The following is a 19,171-nucleotide window of genomic DNA, read 5'->3' on the forward strand; positions in this document are numbered from 1 at the left end:
TCCTAATTGAAGAGAAAGTAGGCAACAGCCTTGAACTCATTGGCACAGGAAAAGACTTTCTAAATAGAATACCATTAGCACAAATGCTAAGATCAACAATTAATAGAGTGGACCTCAAGAAACTGAGAAGCTTCTGCACAGCAAAGGATCCATCCTTCATATAAAGTGACAGCCCTCAGCATGAGAAATTATTTTTACCAACTACACATCTGATAGTGTCTAGATATTAATAAAACAAAAAATTAAAAATTAAATATAGATATAAACAGATTTCTTTAAAAGTGAATCTCAAATGGCTGAAATTAATGGAACTTAAAAAAAAGTTCAACATCTTTAGCCAATCAAAAATACTTTGAGATTTCAATTTGCACCTGCCATAATGGCTAAGAACACAAAAACAAGTATCAATTCATGCTGATGAGGATGTGGAGTAAGGACACTTATCCATTGGTAATGAAAATTTAAACTTATACAGCCAATATGGAAATTAATGTGGTAGTTCCTTAGGAAGGTGAGAATCAATCTACCCTAATATCCAGCTATATGACTCTTGTGCTTATACCCCCAAATACTTCATCCTACCACATAAACATTTGATCAACCATGTTTTTTGCTGCTCTATGCATAAAACCAGAAATTTAGAACAACATAAATGTCCCTCAACAAAAAAAAAAGTGGCTATAGAAAATATGGTTCATTTATACAATGGAGTATTACTCAGACATTAAAAAATGAAATTATGAAATTTGTAGGCTGATGTAGGAGTGTTTCTATCTATCTGTTGTTTCATTGGTTAATCAATGAAGAAACTGCTTGGCCTAATAGGTCAGATCATAGGTGGGTGGAGTTGACAGAACAGAATGCTGGGAAGAAGGGAAGTGGGGCAATCACCATGCCTCTCCTCTCTGAGACAGACACCATGGAGCCAGCCGCCAGGTCAGACATGCTGAATCTTTCCTGGTAAGACACCACCTTGTGGTGCTACACACATTAATAAATATGAGTTAAAGCAAGATGTGAGAATTAGCTAATAAGAGGCTGAAACTAATGGGCCAGGCAGTGTTTAAATGAATACAGTTTGTGTGTTGTTATTTCTGGGGCTAAGCTAGGTATGTGGGAGCCGGGCAGGATGAGAAGCAGGCCTGCCAACAGCTCATCACTACAGTAGGCAAGTGGATGGAACTAGAAAAAAATTATCCCAAGTGAGTATCTTAGAAGCAAAAAGGCAAATATGGTATTTATTCACTTATATGTAGATATTTGCTAATAAGTTAATAATAACTAAACCTCAATCTATAGAACCAAAGAGGGTAGGAATAGAGTAAGGGACTAGTGGGGACAGACATATCTCATTAGGAAAGGGAAATAAAATAGGTATTTATGGATGGATAAAAGAAGCTGGAATTAGAAAGTCAAGGTGGGGGACAAAGAGGGAGAGGATATGGGAAGAAACATCTAAAATTAAGGTTCATTTGGGGGATAATATGGAAACCTAATATATTACAAGATTCCATACACACACACATATATATATATATATATATATATATATATATATATATATATGTATATTAAGGCAATCTACATGAAATTGCCAAATAATGGAGAGAGAAAGGACCATCTTGCCATCTCTTGTCAGCAATTGAAGTTTCCAGTACTGGAATTGGGTGGAATCTAATTGAGTTAAAGGGAATTAGTTAATCTAATCGGCTAAAGGGAACCCATGGGAATCTTCAAACAACTCAGGCTGTGGCCAAGACTGTATCTTGTGCTCCACCAACTTGTAAGGCCCATTCCTGAAGAAAACACCTACATGTCTCATTGAACATGGAGAAGCTGAGCCTTCACTCTTATTTTCACCATCTTTTGATACAGTGAGCTGCTCTGCATGCTACCAAAAAAGAAACATAAACACCAAACCACCCACAAACCACTTCATCTACAATGGTGTCCTGCTAGTAAGAAAGGCAGGCCAGAGCAGGCCTGAGGCAGTGAACTCCATGAGAGAAGGTCTAAGTCAGCAACCTAGGCCAGAACAGGCTTGAGATGGCAAGCTCCATGGGAGTGGATCCAGACCAGGGACATTTGCAGAGGTAGGACTGAGCCAGCAACCTTGGCTGGAGCAGACCTGAGACAGCAACCGCCACAGGAGCAGGTACAGGGGAGTAACTACTGAGAGAGTGGGCCAGAGCAAGAGACCACTGTGGGTGTGTGCATGAATCTGGGACCTTTGAGGGAGTAGACCTGAGCCAGAACCCCTGCAGGTCTGGGCATGAGTCTGGGATGTCTGAGGAATGAGACCACAGCCAGAACCTCTGTAGGTCTGGGAATGAGTCTGGCACCTCTGAAGGAGTAGGCCTGAGCCAGGACCTCTGCATATCCTGGTGTCAGTCTAGGACCTCAGAGGTAGTACGCAGGAAGTAGAAACCTCTGTAGGTCCGGGTGTGAGTTTGGGACCTCAGTAGCCCTGAGCCAGGTCCTCTGCTGGTCCGGGCACACTCAAGTCTGGGACTTCTGAGGGCCAGAGACCTTTACAGGACCAACCCCAAGACAGGAACCTCCAAAGGAGCAGATCCAGAACATGGATATTTACAGAAACACATCTGAGCCAGCAACCTAGACCAGAGGAGGCTTGAGACAGCAAACTCTACAGGAGCAAACCCCAGAAGAGCTGAGCAACCTCCAGGAACATGGAGTGACCAATGTGGTAACTAGAACCATATCACTGACTGTACCACAAGGAACAACCATCTGAGCCTTGGATCCACTGGCACCTAGAAGATTAATCACCAGAATAACAGACAGCCCCAATGACACCAATTAGAGGAAAAGATGAGTAGAGAGGGTAAGAACACATGCAACACCACAAAGATCAACACGGCAACAGTAAAATCTAGAAGCCCTACAATAGCAAGACTTGAACAACCAAATATATATGAAGCAGAAGAAAATGACCTAGAAAATAACTTCAGGAAAATGTTTGAGACTCTTAAAGAGAAAATGAGAAATTCCCTCAAAGAAATTGAGGAAAAGACAAACAAAAAATTGGAAGACATAAGCAAATCTCTTAAAGAAAACCAAGAAAAAGCAATCAAACATATGAAAGAAACTATTCAAGACTTAAAAACTGAAATAGAGATAATAAAAAACACAAGCAGGGGAAATTATAGAAACAAATTATGAAAAATCGATCAGGAACTACAAATGCAAACGTAAACAGGAGAATACAAGAGATGGAAGAAAGAATCTCAAGCACTGAAGATGCAATAGATGAAATAGACTCATCAGTCAAAGAAAACATTAAACCTAACAAAGCTTAACACAAAATATCCAGGAAATGTGGGACACAATGAAAGACCAAACCTAAGAATAATAGGTATAGAAGAAGGAAAAGAAGTTCAACCCAAAAGCATAGAAAATATATTTAACAAAATCACAGAAAAAAACTTTACCAACCTAAAGAAAAATATGCCTATAAAGATACAAGCAGTGTATAGAACACCAAACAGACTGGATAAAAAAAAGTCCTCTCACCACATAAGAATAAAAACACTAAACATACAGAATAAAAAAAAGAATATTAAGATATACAAAGGAAAAAGGCAAAGTAACATACAGAGGCAGTCCTATCAGAATTACACCTGACTTCTCATTGGAGACAATGAAAGCCAGAAGGTCATGGTCAAGCGTTATGCAGACACTAAGAGATCATGTATGCCAGACTAGATTACTATACACAGCAAAACTTTCAATCACCACAGAAGGTCAAAATAACATATTACATGACAAACCAGATTTAACTAATACCTAGCCAAAAACTCAGCCCTACACAAAGTACTAGAAAAAAATTCCAACCCAAGGAAGTTGGCTACATCAACAAAAACACAGAAATTGATGATCTCACAGCAGCAAATCCCAAAGAAGGAAAAACCACACAAATTAACATCACCAACAATGAAAACTAAATTAACAGAGGATAGTAATCATTGGTCATTAATATCCCTTAATATAAATGGACTCAACTCACCTATAAAAAGACACAGGCTATCAGATTGGATGTGAAAACAGAATCCATCTTCCTGCTGCATACAAGAAACACATCTCAAACTCAAAGACAGACATCGCCTTAGAGCAAAGGGTTGGGAAAAATTTCCAATCAAATGGACCTAAGAAACAAACTCATATAGCTATCCTAATATCTAACAAAATCGACTTCAAACTAAAATCAATCAAAAGAGCCAAAGAAGGACATTTCATATTAGTCACAGGCAAAATCCATCAAGAGGAAATCTCAATACTATGCCCCAAATACAAGGGTACCCTCATATGAAAACAAACACTTCTAAAGCTTAAATCATACATTAAACCCCACACATTAATAGTGGGAGACTTCTACACTCCATTCTCACAACTGGACAAGTCAGTCAGACAAAAAAATTAATGGGAGAAATAAGGAAACTAACAGATGTTATGACTCAAATAAACTTAACAGACATCTATAGGACATTCCATCCAAACATATACCTTCTTCTCAAAACCTTCTCAAAAACTGACCACATACTCGGCAACAAAACAAACCTCCACAGATACAAAAAATTGGAATAACCCCTTGTATCTTATCATATCACCATGGCTTAAAACTAGAATTTAACAGCAATACTATTTCCAGAAAGCCCACAAACACATGGAAATCAAACAATGCTCACCTGAACTATCAATGGGTCAAGGAAGAAATAAAGGGAGAAATTAAAGACTTCCTAAAAATCAATTAAAATGACCACACAACATACCCAAATTTATGGGACACAATGAAAGCAGTGTTAAGAGGAAAATCCATAGCAATAAATGCCTACATAAATAAACTGGAAAAATCCCACACTAGTGAATTAACAGAACATTGGAAAACATTAGAACAAAAAGAAGCAAATTTACCTAGGAGAACTAGATGGCAGGAAATAATCAAATTGAAAGCTGAAATCAACAAAATAGAAACAAAGAAAACAATACAAAGAATCAATGACAATAAGAGTTGGTTCTTTGAGAAAAATCAACAAAATAGACAACCTTTTTCCAAACTAACCAAAAGGCAGAGAGAGAATATCCAAATTAACAAAATCAGAAATGAAAAGGGGAACATAACAACAGACATGGAGGAAATCCAGAGAATCATCAGGTCATATTTCGAAAACCTGTACTCCACAAAATTGGAAAACTTTGATGGAGGACTCTCATTGGCTAATAAAGAAACTGCCTGGCCCATTTGATTGGCCAGCCCTTAGGTGAGCGGAGTAGACAGAACAGGAAGAAGGAAGTGAGGTAGATGGCTCAGTCAGACGCTACGCCTCTCCTAAGTTAGACAGACTGCCATGCCTCTGCACAGGGAGACAGATGCGATGGAGCCAGCCACCAGTTGAGACATGCTGATCTTTCCCGGTAAGAACCACTTTGTGGTGCTACACAGATTATTAGATATGGGTTAGTCAAGATGTGAGTAAGAGGCTGAAAGTAATGGGCCAGGCAGTGTTTAAAAGAATACAATTTGAATAAAAAGAATAGAATTGTTGTTATTTCGGGGCATAAGCTAGCCGGTGGCCGAGAGCCTGGCGGCAGGACGCAGCCCACAGCTACTCACTACAAAACTTAAAGGAAATGGACAACTTTCTGGAAAACTATCACCACAAAAATTAAATCAAGATCAGATAAGCAAATTAAATAGACCTATAACTGCTAAAAAAAATAGAAACAGTCATCAAATGTCCCAACCAAAAAAATCCCAGGACTGGATGGTTTCAGCTCAGAATTCTACAAGATTTTCAAAGAAAAACTAATACCAATACTCCTCAAATTGTTCCACATAATAGAAACTGAAGGAACATTGCCAAATTCTTTTTATCATACAAAGACGCTACTAGGAAAGAGAATTACAGACCAGTCTCACTCATGAACATTGATGCAAAAATATTAAATGAAATACTGGCAAATCGAATCCAAGAACACATCAGAACCATCATCCACCCATAATCAAGTTGGCTTCATTCCAGACATGCAGGGATGGCTCAACATACAAAAATCTGTCAACAAAATCCATCATATAAACGAACTGAAAACTAAAAACAACATGATCATCTCATTAGATGCTGAAAAAGTTTTCAACAAAATACAACATCACTTCATGATAAAGGTCTTGGAGAGAGCAGGGATACAAGAAACGTACATAAACATAATAAAGGCAATATACAGCAAGCCAAGAGCCAATATCAAACTAAATGGAGAGAATCTCAGAGCAATCCCACTGAAATCATAAACAAGACAAGGTTGTCCACTCTTTCCATATCTATTCAATATAGTTCTTGAGGTCGTAGCTAGAGCAGTAAGACACCAAATGGAGATCAAGGGAATACAAATCGGAAAAGAAGGAGTCAAAATTGCACTATTTGCTGATGATATGATAGTTTACATAAGCAACCCCAAAAATTCTACCAAGGAACTTCTACAACTCATAAACACTTTCAGTAATGTAGCAGGATACAAGATTAACTCAAAAGAATCAGTAGTCTTCCTTTGCACAGATGATAAAAGGGCTGGGGAAGAAATCAGAGAAACATCACCCTTCACAATAGCCACAAATAACATAAAATATCTCAGAGTAACTCTAACCAAACAAGTGTAAGACTTTTATAACAAAAACTTTAAATCTTTGAAGAAAGAAATTGAAGAAGACACCAGAAAATGGAAAGATCTCCCATGTTCATGCGTAGGTAGAATTAACAGAGTAAAATCACAATCTTACCAAAAGCAATCTACAGATTCAATGCAATGCCCATCAAAATCCCAGAAAAATTCTCCACAGACCTTGAAAGAATGGTACTCAACCTCATATGGAAAAGCAAAAAAACCCAGGATAGCCAAAGCTATTCTGTACAATAAAAGAATTTCTGGAGGCATCACAATCCCTAACTTCAAATGCTACTACAGAGCTACAGTACTGAAAACATTCTGGTATTGGCATAAAAATAGACAGGAGGACCAATGAAACAAAATAGAAGACCTGAATATTAGTCCACACACTTTCAGACACCTGATTTTTAATAAAGAAGCCAAAAATATCAAATGGAAAAAGAAAGCATATTTAACAAATGATGCTGGCATAACTGGATATCAACACATAGAAAAAATGAAAATAGATCCATATCTATAACTACACACAAAACTTAGGTCCAAATGAGTCAAAGAACTCAACATAAAACTAGCCACCCTGAACCTCATAGAAGACTTGAATGCATTGGCACAGGAGACCACTCCCTAAATATAACCCCAGTAGCACAGACACTGAGAGAAACAATAAATGGGGCCTCCTGAAACTTTGTCTTGTCTAACTCAGATGTGTTAGTCTTTGTATTCTCTTTTATACTATACTGTTTATATTATAATCCCTTATAAACTCACTTATTGTCTAATAGACATAAAGGGAGTGGATCCAGATGGGAAGAGAGTAAGAGGAAGATGCAATCAGGATATATTTTGTAAGGGGGAAAAGTCTGTTTTCAATAAAAGGAAAAAAAGAAAAAATGGGGCTTCAGGCATCAGTGAGATTTTCTCTTTGTTATTATACAGATGAACGGCAGGCCTGGATCTTTAATCAAGAACTTTAAACTCAGAAGTCTGTAGCCAGGGTACACACCCTTCAGACACAAGGGGGACTGACATTACTTACAGAATAGCTACTGGGTGGCGCTGCAGATGTATCCACAATCACCCTCTCTCTCTCTCTCTCTCTCTCTCTCTCTCTCTCTCTCTCTCTCTCTCTCTCTCTCTCTCTCTCTCTCACACACACACACACACACACACACACACACACACCACAAGCATGCAAAAATAAGGGGTCAGAGAAAACAGAACATGGAATTCCCAAGAGAATATAGATAAGCAGCTAATATCCTTATGAAAAGATGTGTATTCCTTACCCCAGCCAATGTGGAAGAAGGCACCTATTTTGGAGGTGCATGGAAAAACTGAGGCTGTCTATGTGACTGGGGGGGGGAGTGAACTCCACAGTTCTAGGGAAAGGTTCATAATTGTAGACACATTTGCTCTTCATCAGAGGTGCCACCCTCCCAGAGGGCAGAAACGACAGCTTGATTATGTGTCCACTCAGAGTCAGAAAGGACCAATATTGTGGGCAGAGAGGAACAAGGCTGGGGTGGCAGAAGTGCCATGATCCCACAGTCCACCTGACTGGACAGGAACAGTCACTAATGGTCTCATGGGACATCCTTCAGATGTTCCTTCAGAACAGCAACCATCAGCAGGGTGCATGGGGAATGCGCAGACAGGAGTGGTTCTGTGTGGTGTTACATGTGGTCTCCTAAGCACAAAGTTCATTCTGTACACACTTCTGCACATGTATCTCCTTATATGCAAATTCTATCTTAACAACAGAATAGCAAACTAAGTCTGATGGAGGCCAACTTCTCCAGTTTCAAGGAAAGCACAGATTTCTTTTGTTCACTTTGTGGGTATTCAGTCCTAGCATCTTTATCCAGAGGCTGTATCTGAAAGTTGGGCTCTGTGTCTCCACTTCCTGAGGTACACTAACAGTGCTGCCAGTCACAGAGGCCACTGAGATGAACGCTGGGTCTCACACTAGTCCTTAACCTTAGTGAAGTAAGAAAAGCTGATTCCTACAAATAAGGAATGCAGGCTTTTGTGTTTTCCAGACTTTTATTTTTAAGCTAAAATTACATACTCTAACAGTGCTGCTCATCTCCTTCTCCCATCAACAGACAGAGATGGGCTCTAGACACAAAAGCAGTGCAGGTACATGGGGCACGTCTGTCAACACAGAGCTCACAGAAACTGCAGAGTTCCCAGAAAGTATCACACCTACTCCACACTCCCAAAGCAGAGTGATGTGCACCATGCCTGGAACCAAAGGGCCCCTGATACCATGCCACAGATCCATAGATGCAGCCCAGTACAGTCTGTTCCATTGCCCTGACTCTGGATCTTCATGGATGCAGCAGGATGACATATCTGGTTAGAACAAGTCTTACCGCTGAGAGCGCCTCCAAAGATGAGCATTTAGAGACCTTGGGGTGAGCCCATTACAAAATAATGCACAGTAGACTTTTCCCTAGTTGAAGCTCCCCTGAAGGAGTAATGTGAGCTTGCAGTACACTTTCAGTTGCATTGCCATGTAGCAGGTACCTTTTCTGGTCTCTGAGGAATCTCTCTAAGCTACTCCAAGAGGGAAGTATATGGGATCAGTCAGGAGTGACAAGATGCCCATTGTGACTTACAGTCATACTCCACCTGAGGAAGGAAGCAGATAGATGCATGGTGTTTTCATTACAGAGTTCCTCACTCCCGCTTCCTTCAAAGGTCATAAAGGCAGTCACATCATGGCACATGCACACACTCTCTCTTCATTATGAGAAGGAAAAGAATCACAGTGTGTGTGGTCTAGGACCTTGTCAAGACTGAGCTCCGCTTTGTATGGAACTGGGAACAAGGAGAGCACCCAGCTCTAGAAACTGGCATGGACTCAACATGAGAGCCTTTGTAGGTAGACAAGGAGGAAGGGGACATGGAACTCACCATGCCAAAGCCAGAAGAGCCAGGCATGTACAGGCCTTTGCTTGACCTGTAAGCACAGAGCTACCAGAACCCATCCCCATGCATGTGTTCATCATCTACCCACTTATCCACTCCAGTATCCTTTCGCCTACACACCGCCCATCCACCTATTCCAACCATCCAATGTGTCAACTTATATTGGGCAACCATTATGTTCAGATCCCAAGAGTAAATACAAGCAAGAAAATATTGAAAATTAAGGGCATAATTTTTTGGAAAACTACAATATTGTTCACATATATACATACATACCACACACACATATATATCATACACATATAATTTAAATATGCACATATAAATATATACACACCACACATATAGGATATACACGTGTACACATCAATACATACCCCAAAATATTTTGAATCTGGAAAGACTCAGGCAGTGGACATGACTGGCGAACTTGATTTATTGGCTATGCCAACCATTAGGATCCTGTGAGAGCCAGGCATGGTCCCAGTCCTGTGATTGCTACATTTCCGAGGCTGAGGCATGAGGATCTAGCATTAGAGGTCAGTTGGACTATACAGCAAGTCCGGTTCAGAAAAGAAAGCCAGCCCCATGAGATGACTGAGTGACATTCCCCACCACGATTTTTTCTCTTAAAACAGACAATTATTCAGGCTGGCTTGTCACCAACCTGTCACATATTTTGGTGTTTATTAAGTATCTTCCTTTCCTGAATTTCAACTACATATCCTCCAAACTTTTGCAAAATAATCTATTTGTACACCACTGCATGAATTTCACCCTGCAAACTGACAGGGTGACATAAACAAATATGACAAACATCTTTCCACACTCACTAGAAACCTTTAAAATATGCAATGTCTAAAAGTCTACTTTCTGGAAAAGATTTTAAAATGTATTACTTGGTTTTATTAACAAACAAAGGTAGCCCAGTTAATTTACTAATTTTTAAAAAGATAAAAATCCAAATCGCATTTTATGGTGTGGAGAGACTACTGTTTCACTTTAGAGTCTGAGTTGTGAAAGCAAAAGTGTAATTGGGTGTTCAATGGACATTAATAAAATATTAAAATGAGATAGAATAATAAGTAATCTGTGGGTTCCTCCAACATGACCTTGACCCCCATCCCTGATTCATACACTCCCTCTCTCTTTCTTCAACAGGACTCCTAGAGATTGACTGTGGGTCTCTGCATCTGCTTCCATCAGTTACTGGATGAAGGCTCTCTGATGACAATTAAGCTAGTCACCAATCTGATTACAGGAGATGGCCAGTTCAGGCACCCTCTACACTATTGCTAGGAGTCTTAGCTGGGGTCATCTTTGTGGATTTCTCAGAGTTTCCCTGGCACCAGGTTTCTTCATAACTCCAAAATGTCCCCCCAACAGGACATCTCTTGATTACTCTCCCCTCCATCCTGCTCCCAACCTACACAGTCCAATCCCTCATGTTCCTGTCTCCTCCCCATTTTGCCCCCTGTTCACCAAGGAGATCTCTTCTATTTCCCCTTCCCAGGAAAATCCATGTGCCCCTCTTTGTGTCCTCCTTGTTACCTAGCCCCTCTGGGTCTATGGACTGTAGCCTGGTTATCCTTTACAGCAAATACCCACTTATGAATAAGTACACACCATGTTTGTCTTTCTGGGTCTGGGTTACCTCACTCAGGATGATTTTTTTCTACCCATCATTTGCAGGTACATTTCATTATGCCATTGTTTTTTACAGCTGAGTAATACTTGATTGTGTAAATATACCACATTCTCTTTACCCATTCATCTGTTGAGGGCGTCTAGGTTGTTTCCAGGTTCTGACTATGACAAACAATGCTGCTATGAACATAGTTGTGCACATGTCCCTGTGACACAATTGAGCATCCTTTGGGTATATACCCAAAAGTGGTATTGCTGGGTCTTGAGGAAGGTTGTTTCCTAATTTTCTGAGAAATCACCGTACTGATATCCAAAAGGACTATATAGAACGTTCCATCTAAACATAAAAGAATATACCTTCTTCTCAGCACCTCATGGAACCTTCTCAAAAATTGAATTTTGCTTCTATGAACATAGGTGAGCAAGAGACAGCTGACTTGGGCTCCTGGGAGTTCATAAACTGGACCAGTAAATAGGGAACCTCCATGGGACCAATGTAGGTCCTCTGCATGTGTGTGACATTTGTGTAACTTGATCTGCTTGCCAGGCTCCTAGTCGAACCAAGGCCTGCCCCTGGCACATTAGCTGGCTTTTGAGAAGCTATTCCCCATGCTGGGTTGCCTAACCCTGCGTTGATGCAGAAGGATTTAGGTCCTGCCTCAACTTGATGTGCCTTGCTTTGGAGGTTCCCATGGGAGGCCTGCCCAGAGGCCAGGTAGAGTAGATGGGGGCAGGAAAGGCAGAGGAAGGACGGGTGAGGGAATGGGAGGAGAGGACGAAGGGAAAACTGAGGTGAAATATAAAATAAATGAAAAAATAGTAACAATTTTTTTAAAGTATAAAAAGTAATCAAAACAATTTCTGGATGTATGTTAACCTCACAATAAGCATATAAAGTGTAATTGGTCTGTGTCCTTGGAACAGGTATAAAGATGAGTCAATGCAATCCTGAAATCGAGAAACTGAGTAGTGGAAACTTCTGCTCTCTGCAGGCATGGGCACTAGGACTGGAGGCCAGATGTGTGAGAGAGACCAGCACATGCTTTGAGCGCACTTTCCATGGTCGGAAAATACATTTGTAGATGACTGACAGCTTTTTTTCAAGTACTAAATAAACCCCACGGCTCTAGAGAGCATCAACAGCCAGCAGGCCAATCTGCACCAGTGCTCCCCCTCCAGAGCCTCTGAAAGCATGGGGCAAGCGTCTGTTCTCTATCCTTAGCTTGCACAGCCTCTCCCAGGAACTCCAAAGACAGAAGCCTTGACTTGGTGACTGCTGCCATCAGGCCAGCTGTGACACTCAGTCCTAGACTCTTGCCGGGACATTTCCTGCTGCCTGTGCCTAGTCCAAAAATTCCTGAGCATCCCTGCAACCAACATCAGGGCTCACTGCCTTTCCACTGCTCAGGTCAGGCCTTTTCCCTTTGAGGTGCAAGCTCACCTCCAGCTCTGTGTTGGAATGGGGGAGGGGCTGTCAGGATGGAATGGAAGAGAAGGGCAGGAATCACTGTCCTGTCAGAACCTCCTTGGTAGCATGCTGACTACAAGGCAATGGAGCACTTAGGTGTCCTCCTGGACATCCCGCCTACTCGCTCATGATGCTGATTCTTTCAGCTCCCTCAGATTACCTTCTCTGTGGAAGGCCAAGATCTCTGTATGTCCTGCATGTCCCATTGTTTCTTTGCACAAGTTCTCTCGAGCTCTGCATGGGAATCTCTCCAAGTCTCTGGGAGATGACTGATGAGGAGTTCCGGATGTCAGTTCCCCACACTCCTTCTACATGCTTCTTTTGTGTGTTTTCTATATACTAGATGCTTTTCAGGCCCAGAGAGATAATAGCAAACACTGCTACCATTCAAGGAACATTCCATTATCAACATCAGGAGATGAAAAATAAACTGTGGGAAACACGACCCACATACTGTCTTTAGTGGCAGAAACAAGGGATGGGAGGCAACTCATTGAAGGGGTCTAGAGCCAACTTGGAAGGAAGGGAAGCTTAAGAATGAATTCAAAGAGAAGCAGCATGGACCACTATATACTGGGAGAAAGGCTCTCTGGGCAGAAGGAATAGGACAAAGGCACTAGAATAGAAAATGTTTGGCTTGTTGGTCCAAGAAAAGAAGAGTTCAGGGTAGTTAAAAGGCAGCAAGCAAGGGCAAGAGTTAGCAATTCATGGAGGGAGGGACGAGGTGGGACAATGCAAACTGTACGGGCTTATACATATCACAGGAGAGTTCAGGACTGAGAAGCCCACTCGAGTTCCATCCTGCAGCATGGAAACAATGTCTAGGCAGGGAGGCCAAAGGAGGATGGCCATATACAACCTCCAGGTCAACGGTAGGGCAGGTTGAGCAGCACCGGTGAGGAGAGGAGAAGAAAGTCCAATAAAGTCTAAAGCAGAGCATCTTCTGCCGAACTGGATGTGACATGGGACAGAAAGAGAGGAACCTACACAGCTAGAGCTCAAGCAGAGGGACTGTAGGTAGGAGGAGCTCACGGCAGCCCAAGCTCCCTCCATGACATGCTATCCTGCACTAGTCCTGCTAGAAGCAGTATCAGGCACTCCTGTCACTTACAGAAATCCCAAAGGTTTACAACCAATGGAGTTGATTCTTCCAGACAGGCATCACCATATGGAAAAGCAGGATGTTCTAGAATCTCCAGACCCAGGTCAAGCTCAGCCCTACCACACAGGCCTGGGGGATCTAGGATGCCTATCCAACCTCCTGTAGCCTCTCAGTGGTTCTCGCCTGAATGAAGCTTTGAAAGCACCAACTGCAAGGAAGCAGGGAGGTTAACTTCCAGGTGACCAGCACTCAGCATGGCCATCCAGAGGACGCTGTCCTCACCCTCTGCTCTGACATGCAACAGTTCAGAAGCATACTCTCCAATGGTCCCCACCCAGCCCTTTCTCATCTCACCAGACACAGAGAGGAAACGTGGACCATGAATATGGACCATGCATACTGCCCTTCAAGACCTGTGCTCCTGAAATTGAAGGTCAGATAAAAGGAGGCACAACTAACAGTCATGTCCACAGCTGTGGTAGGGCTATGAAACACACACTTTCATCTTTGAGACAAAATAAAGCATACCTTCTACAACCACTGTCTCATCCATGAAATAATTTCCTCAGGTGTCCATATAGTGAATGATAGCTTTTAGAACACTTGAAGGGCACCATGGAAGGTTCCGGGTCGCTGGCTAGCAAACAGGGATTCAGTAGCACATAATGGAAGTCATCTCCACATAACGGCTGCAAACCATACATGGACATCTTATGTCTATACTGAGAATCACAAAGGCAGCACTGCTACCCTTAAGTGGTGTGGGAGGTCCTTAAGTATATGTGTTGCTTTTATTGGTTAATAAATAAAGAAGCTGGCTTGGCCTGTGATAGGGTAGAGTAGAGCTAGGTTGGGAAAACTAAACTGAATGATGGGAGAAAGGAGGCGGAGTCGAGAGATGCCATGTAGCCCCTCCAGGGACAGACGCTGGGGATAGAACTTTACCGGGTAAACCACAGGCACATGGTGATACATAGATTAATGGAGAAGGGCTAGTTTAGGATGTAAGACCCAACCAATAAAAAGCTAAAGCTAATAGGCCAAGCAGTGATTTAATTAATACTATTTCTGTATAATTATTTAGGTTCTAGGCATCCAGAAATGAACAAGCGCCCTTTTCCTACAACACTTAAGGATGGCCTACATTGAAAAATTATTGTCTTCAAAGTCTAGCTGCTTTGCTAGAAGGTGGAGTACAGCTCAGCCCAGTCACATGCCATCAAAGCGGGCCTTCTTCTGTTATGTCCACTGCACTGCAGATCTCTGAGTTCTAGCTAGCTAATAATGACATTTTAAGTAGCTTTCAATGCTCCATGTGGGCTCTAGCAGGGCAATTACATGAAATGTCAGAACATCAGATGTATAGTCCTGAAACAGGAGATCACCTCACAGTGATTCTGCATGCACAGCTGTGTGGGCCTGACCTGTCTTTGCAGGCTCACCCAAACAAAATGTTACATGATTTACTGAGTGAGTGATAGCATGCAGATAGCTTCATTGCAAAATTTCTTCAGTAAGAAAGATGTAAACCACACATAATAGATTTTGGTCCTTAGTATGTAGAAAGGATATTTTAGCCACATCTACACGTACCTTGCCTTGTATGCTCCCCATCAGCTTGTCACCTCCTTTGTCATTCCTCATGTCATCATCCTCCACCATCTTCCCCATCATTCCATCATCTTCACCCTTACCATCTTGACCATCTTCATCCTCATCTTTACTATCAGCCTCACTTTCACCACCCCACATTCACCACCCTCACCCCATCGCCATCCTTACCATCACCACCACGCTCACCATAATCATCACCTTTACCATAATCGCTACCACTCCATCATTATCATCATCACCATGATAACCCAATCGTGCTTCCTTTCTAACCATCTTCACCATAATCATCATCACCACCAACACCAGCATCACCATCACCACCACTACCTTTATTATCATACCATCTCTACAATCACTCCATCATCATCCCCATTAGCACCCTCACTGCCATCCTGAACTAGTGACTGTGCCATTTTGTTTAGAGTGCATACAGTCTCTTTGGTTGGTAAAGCCCATTTAATGGTTGCTTAGTTTCAACAGATTCAGAAAATTCAGTTATTATCTTATTCTATCCTCATTTGGGTTCCTACCAAGACACGTGAACATCTACATCAGTGTCTTGCCTATATTTACTAAAATAATCCAACAATGTAAAAATTGCTTTCTATAATTTGAGAAGTATATAATAGTTAAGTGTTATTTATCTCTTAGTCTGGGACAGGCAGCCATTCCTTTATAGCATGGCTTCATAGGATTTGGCACTCAAGCATTTCATTTTATTTCTTGTGGTCATGTGGAAAAGAAAGAAATATTACATATTTTAAGTGGTCTTGGTAAGGAATGGAAGATTAGAAGTGAAATTGCTCTATGCAAGTGCATGCCTGTGTGCATATGTGTATGCCTGTATGTACATGTGCATGCCTGTGTGTGCAAGTGTATGCCTGTGTGTGCATATGCATACTTTGTGTGCATGTGCATATGCATGCATGTGTGTACATGTGAATGCCTGTGTGTACATTTGCATGTTTGCGTGCATACATGGAAGCCAGAGGGCGATCTCAGCTGACTTGCTCCACCATTTTCAGTTTTATTGTTTTGAGACAAAATTTCCCAGCAAAACTGGAGGTAGGCAATTTGGCCCCAGGCACTCTCTTGTCTCTGTCCCCACAATGCTGGGTGTGCAGGCACACCTCTGGCCAAGCACAGCTTTTTAGATGGGTTCTAGTATCTGAATTCAGTTGTTCATGCCTGTGCAATAAGAACTCTTACACAATGAGCCATCTGACTACCTCTTTAATTTAGAAACTGTAACACAAAAATGAAAAAATGGATTAAGAAATTTCTATCACTAAAGCCCAAGTGTTGAGTAAGGGACAAGACAGGTAGACAGCTGCTACCTAGTGACAGAACTCACAGAAGAGCCTCATATGTCCTGCAAAGCATGGGGACCCCTCTCATGTCATGGGTGAAATAGAATGATTCTCATGTATTTCTTATGTAAGATTATATACTTATTATTTTTAATATATAATTTTATTTTCTTCTCAAACTATCTAATGTGGGAGTCCCTCTGAGTGTTGCTTGTATGGGTTAATGAATAAGGAAACTGCCTTGGCCTAATAAGGAAGAACTTAGGTAGGCGGAGAAGACAGAACTGAATTCTGGGAGGAAGAAAGCAGAGTCAGAGAGACACCATGGAGCACCAGAGACAGACATGCCGAATCTTTCACAGTAAGCCACTGCAGATTAATAAAATGGGCTAAATCAAGATGTGAGAGTTAGCCACTAAGAGGCTAGAGATAATGGGCCAAGGAGTGATTTAATTAATACAATTTCTGTGTGATTATTTCGGGCTAAGCTAGCCAGGCAGCTGGTAAGAACTAGCAGGCCTTCTCCCTGCAACAACTATCTTTTTTCATTTTACATACCAATCCCAGATCCCAGTCTCTTCCCTCCTTTTGAATAGTTGGTTAGGCATACAACCTACAATCTTTTACCAAGCCCTATCCCCAAGGTGAATATAGTCCGTTTCTGGCACTGGAGGCTTCACTTGGTAATATAGAATGTCTAACTGGAGCATTATCTCCTCCACTATATGGTTATTATTACATATACATATATAAAAGGAATGCAATCTGTGATTTTAATGACCAAAGTCCAGGACCTGTTAGCCAAAGCATAAAAACTCAATAGTGTTTAGTTGCTATTTAGGTAGTTTGTTCTTGACAAATCAAGTTTTCTCTGGAGTGATCCAAATGTGTGGTTGGGCACCACCATTGAGCTCTGAAGGTATTTGCTCATGTGGAAAACCAGGCTGATGCTAGCACAGCTTTTGGAGGCTGAGTGAGCAACAACTGGGATAATTTGCAAATGCATCCATTTATTCATTCACTCTGCAAACAACGCATCTGTCCAACACAAGCACCAATGAAGGTTGTGATGCACTGTCTTCATGGGGCCCAGGGGTCACAATGGGGGCAGGGAGAGGGATAGCAAACACCACTTATTCACCCAAATGTTTGAAGGAGAGTATTGGGGATGGACTGTTTTGCTCCCTAGGATCAGCTCAGCATATCAAGAGACTGGGAAACTTTCCAGTCCCTGAACTGTATGTGGATGCTGAAGCCAGAGCTTGCCATCAGGGCCTGGTGACCCACCCTACCAGGAAACTTAAAGGAGACAAGGGCAGGACAGTGGGCACCTCCCTGAAGCACATAGCACTACCATAACAGAGCAGAAATGACTTAAACATCACTGGGATACAACCAGCAAAATTCATAATGTGATAAATTCCTTCAGAAAACTGACCAGGCTTCTGATAAAACAACTGAAAACGAGAACAAGGAAAAGCCTAGATGTTTCCATATGTCCACAGGCTTTATTTCAGAACTAGTGATAAATGTGATGGTTGGGAAGTATGGCCCCCCAAAGATACTCTGACACTGTCACTACCCTCACATCACTGCGGCTGGGTCTGTACCCTACTGGAATGTGGACATGTATAACAACATAATGACCAAATTCAGTTCAAAATCCTGCAGGGAGGGCGGGAGTGTAGAGCATAAATGTCCCAGAGAGTCATGTGCTGAAGTTGGTGTGACACGCATGGGTTACCTTCGAGATCTGTTGATTTTTATGTTTAGCATTTTAGTGGCACTTTTAAAAGCATACAGTGAAGTTAGGAACATATAAAGAGAAGCTTGGGAAATAGTAGCCTGCACCCTGGGCAAGCAGTAGCGACCATAGGCACAGGTAGTCTATTCACAAACATATCCCATTTTTCAATTAGATTTTCATCCCTTGGTAGAAAAGTGGTATCTACCTCTTCCTAGATGTAATAACCATGGCTGACTCCAACAATAAATGGAAATTCTCTAGACTGTGGGATATGGCATAGGAGACAAAGAGAAGCAAAGGACCCTACCCGACCATGAAGGAGAAACAGCAGGGGTCACAAAGGCATGGGCATCTTTCCTTAGCAGACTTGCTGAGGTAATGGGCAAAGACCAACTTCAGCATCCACATGCAAGGCAAGACTGTCAATGTGAACTGAGCTTTGCTTACAGGAGACAGGATGATGCCAGTGCAGTCCCCAGCTAATTCCTTATGGTACTACCTGCTTAGGTTTAGACTATCTATAGGCAAAGGATGGTATTAGTGAAAGGTTGTAAGAAAAAATGGACAAGAACCTTGTATATGATATAAAGGATCAGGAGCCAGCAAGTGCCCAAGCTGTCATTGCCCATAGGTGCCCCCAACAGCCTGAAGATAGCCACCAAAGTTCATCA

General features: G+C 41.7%; 1 protein-coding gene across 1 annotated transcript in view; it reads right to left on the reverse strand.

The window, feature by feature from the left end:
- Positions 1–19,171, reverse strand: part of Ptprn2 (protein tyrosine phosphatase receptor type N2) — a 761,869-nt gene that overhangs the window by 404,225 nt on the left and 338,473 nt on the right.

This window comes from Arvicola amphibius, chromosome 7, assembly GCF_903992535.2.
Source record: "Arvicola amphibius chromosome 7, mArvAmp1.2, whole genome shotgun sequence".
Lineage (NCBI taxonomy): Eukaryota > Metazoa > Chordata > Mammalia > Rodentia > Cricetidae > Arvicola > Arvicola amphibius.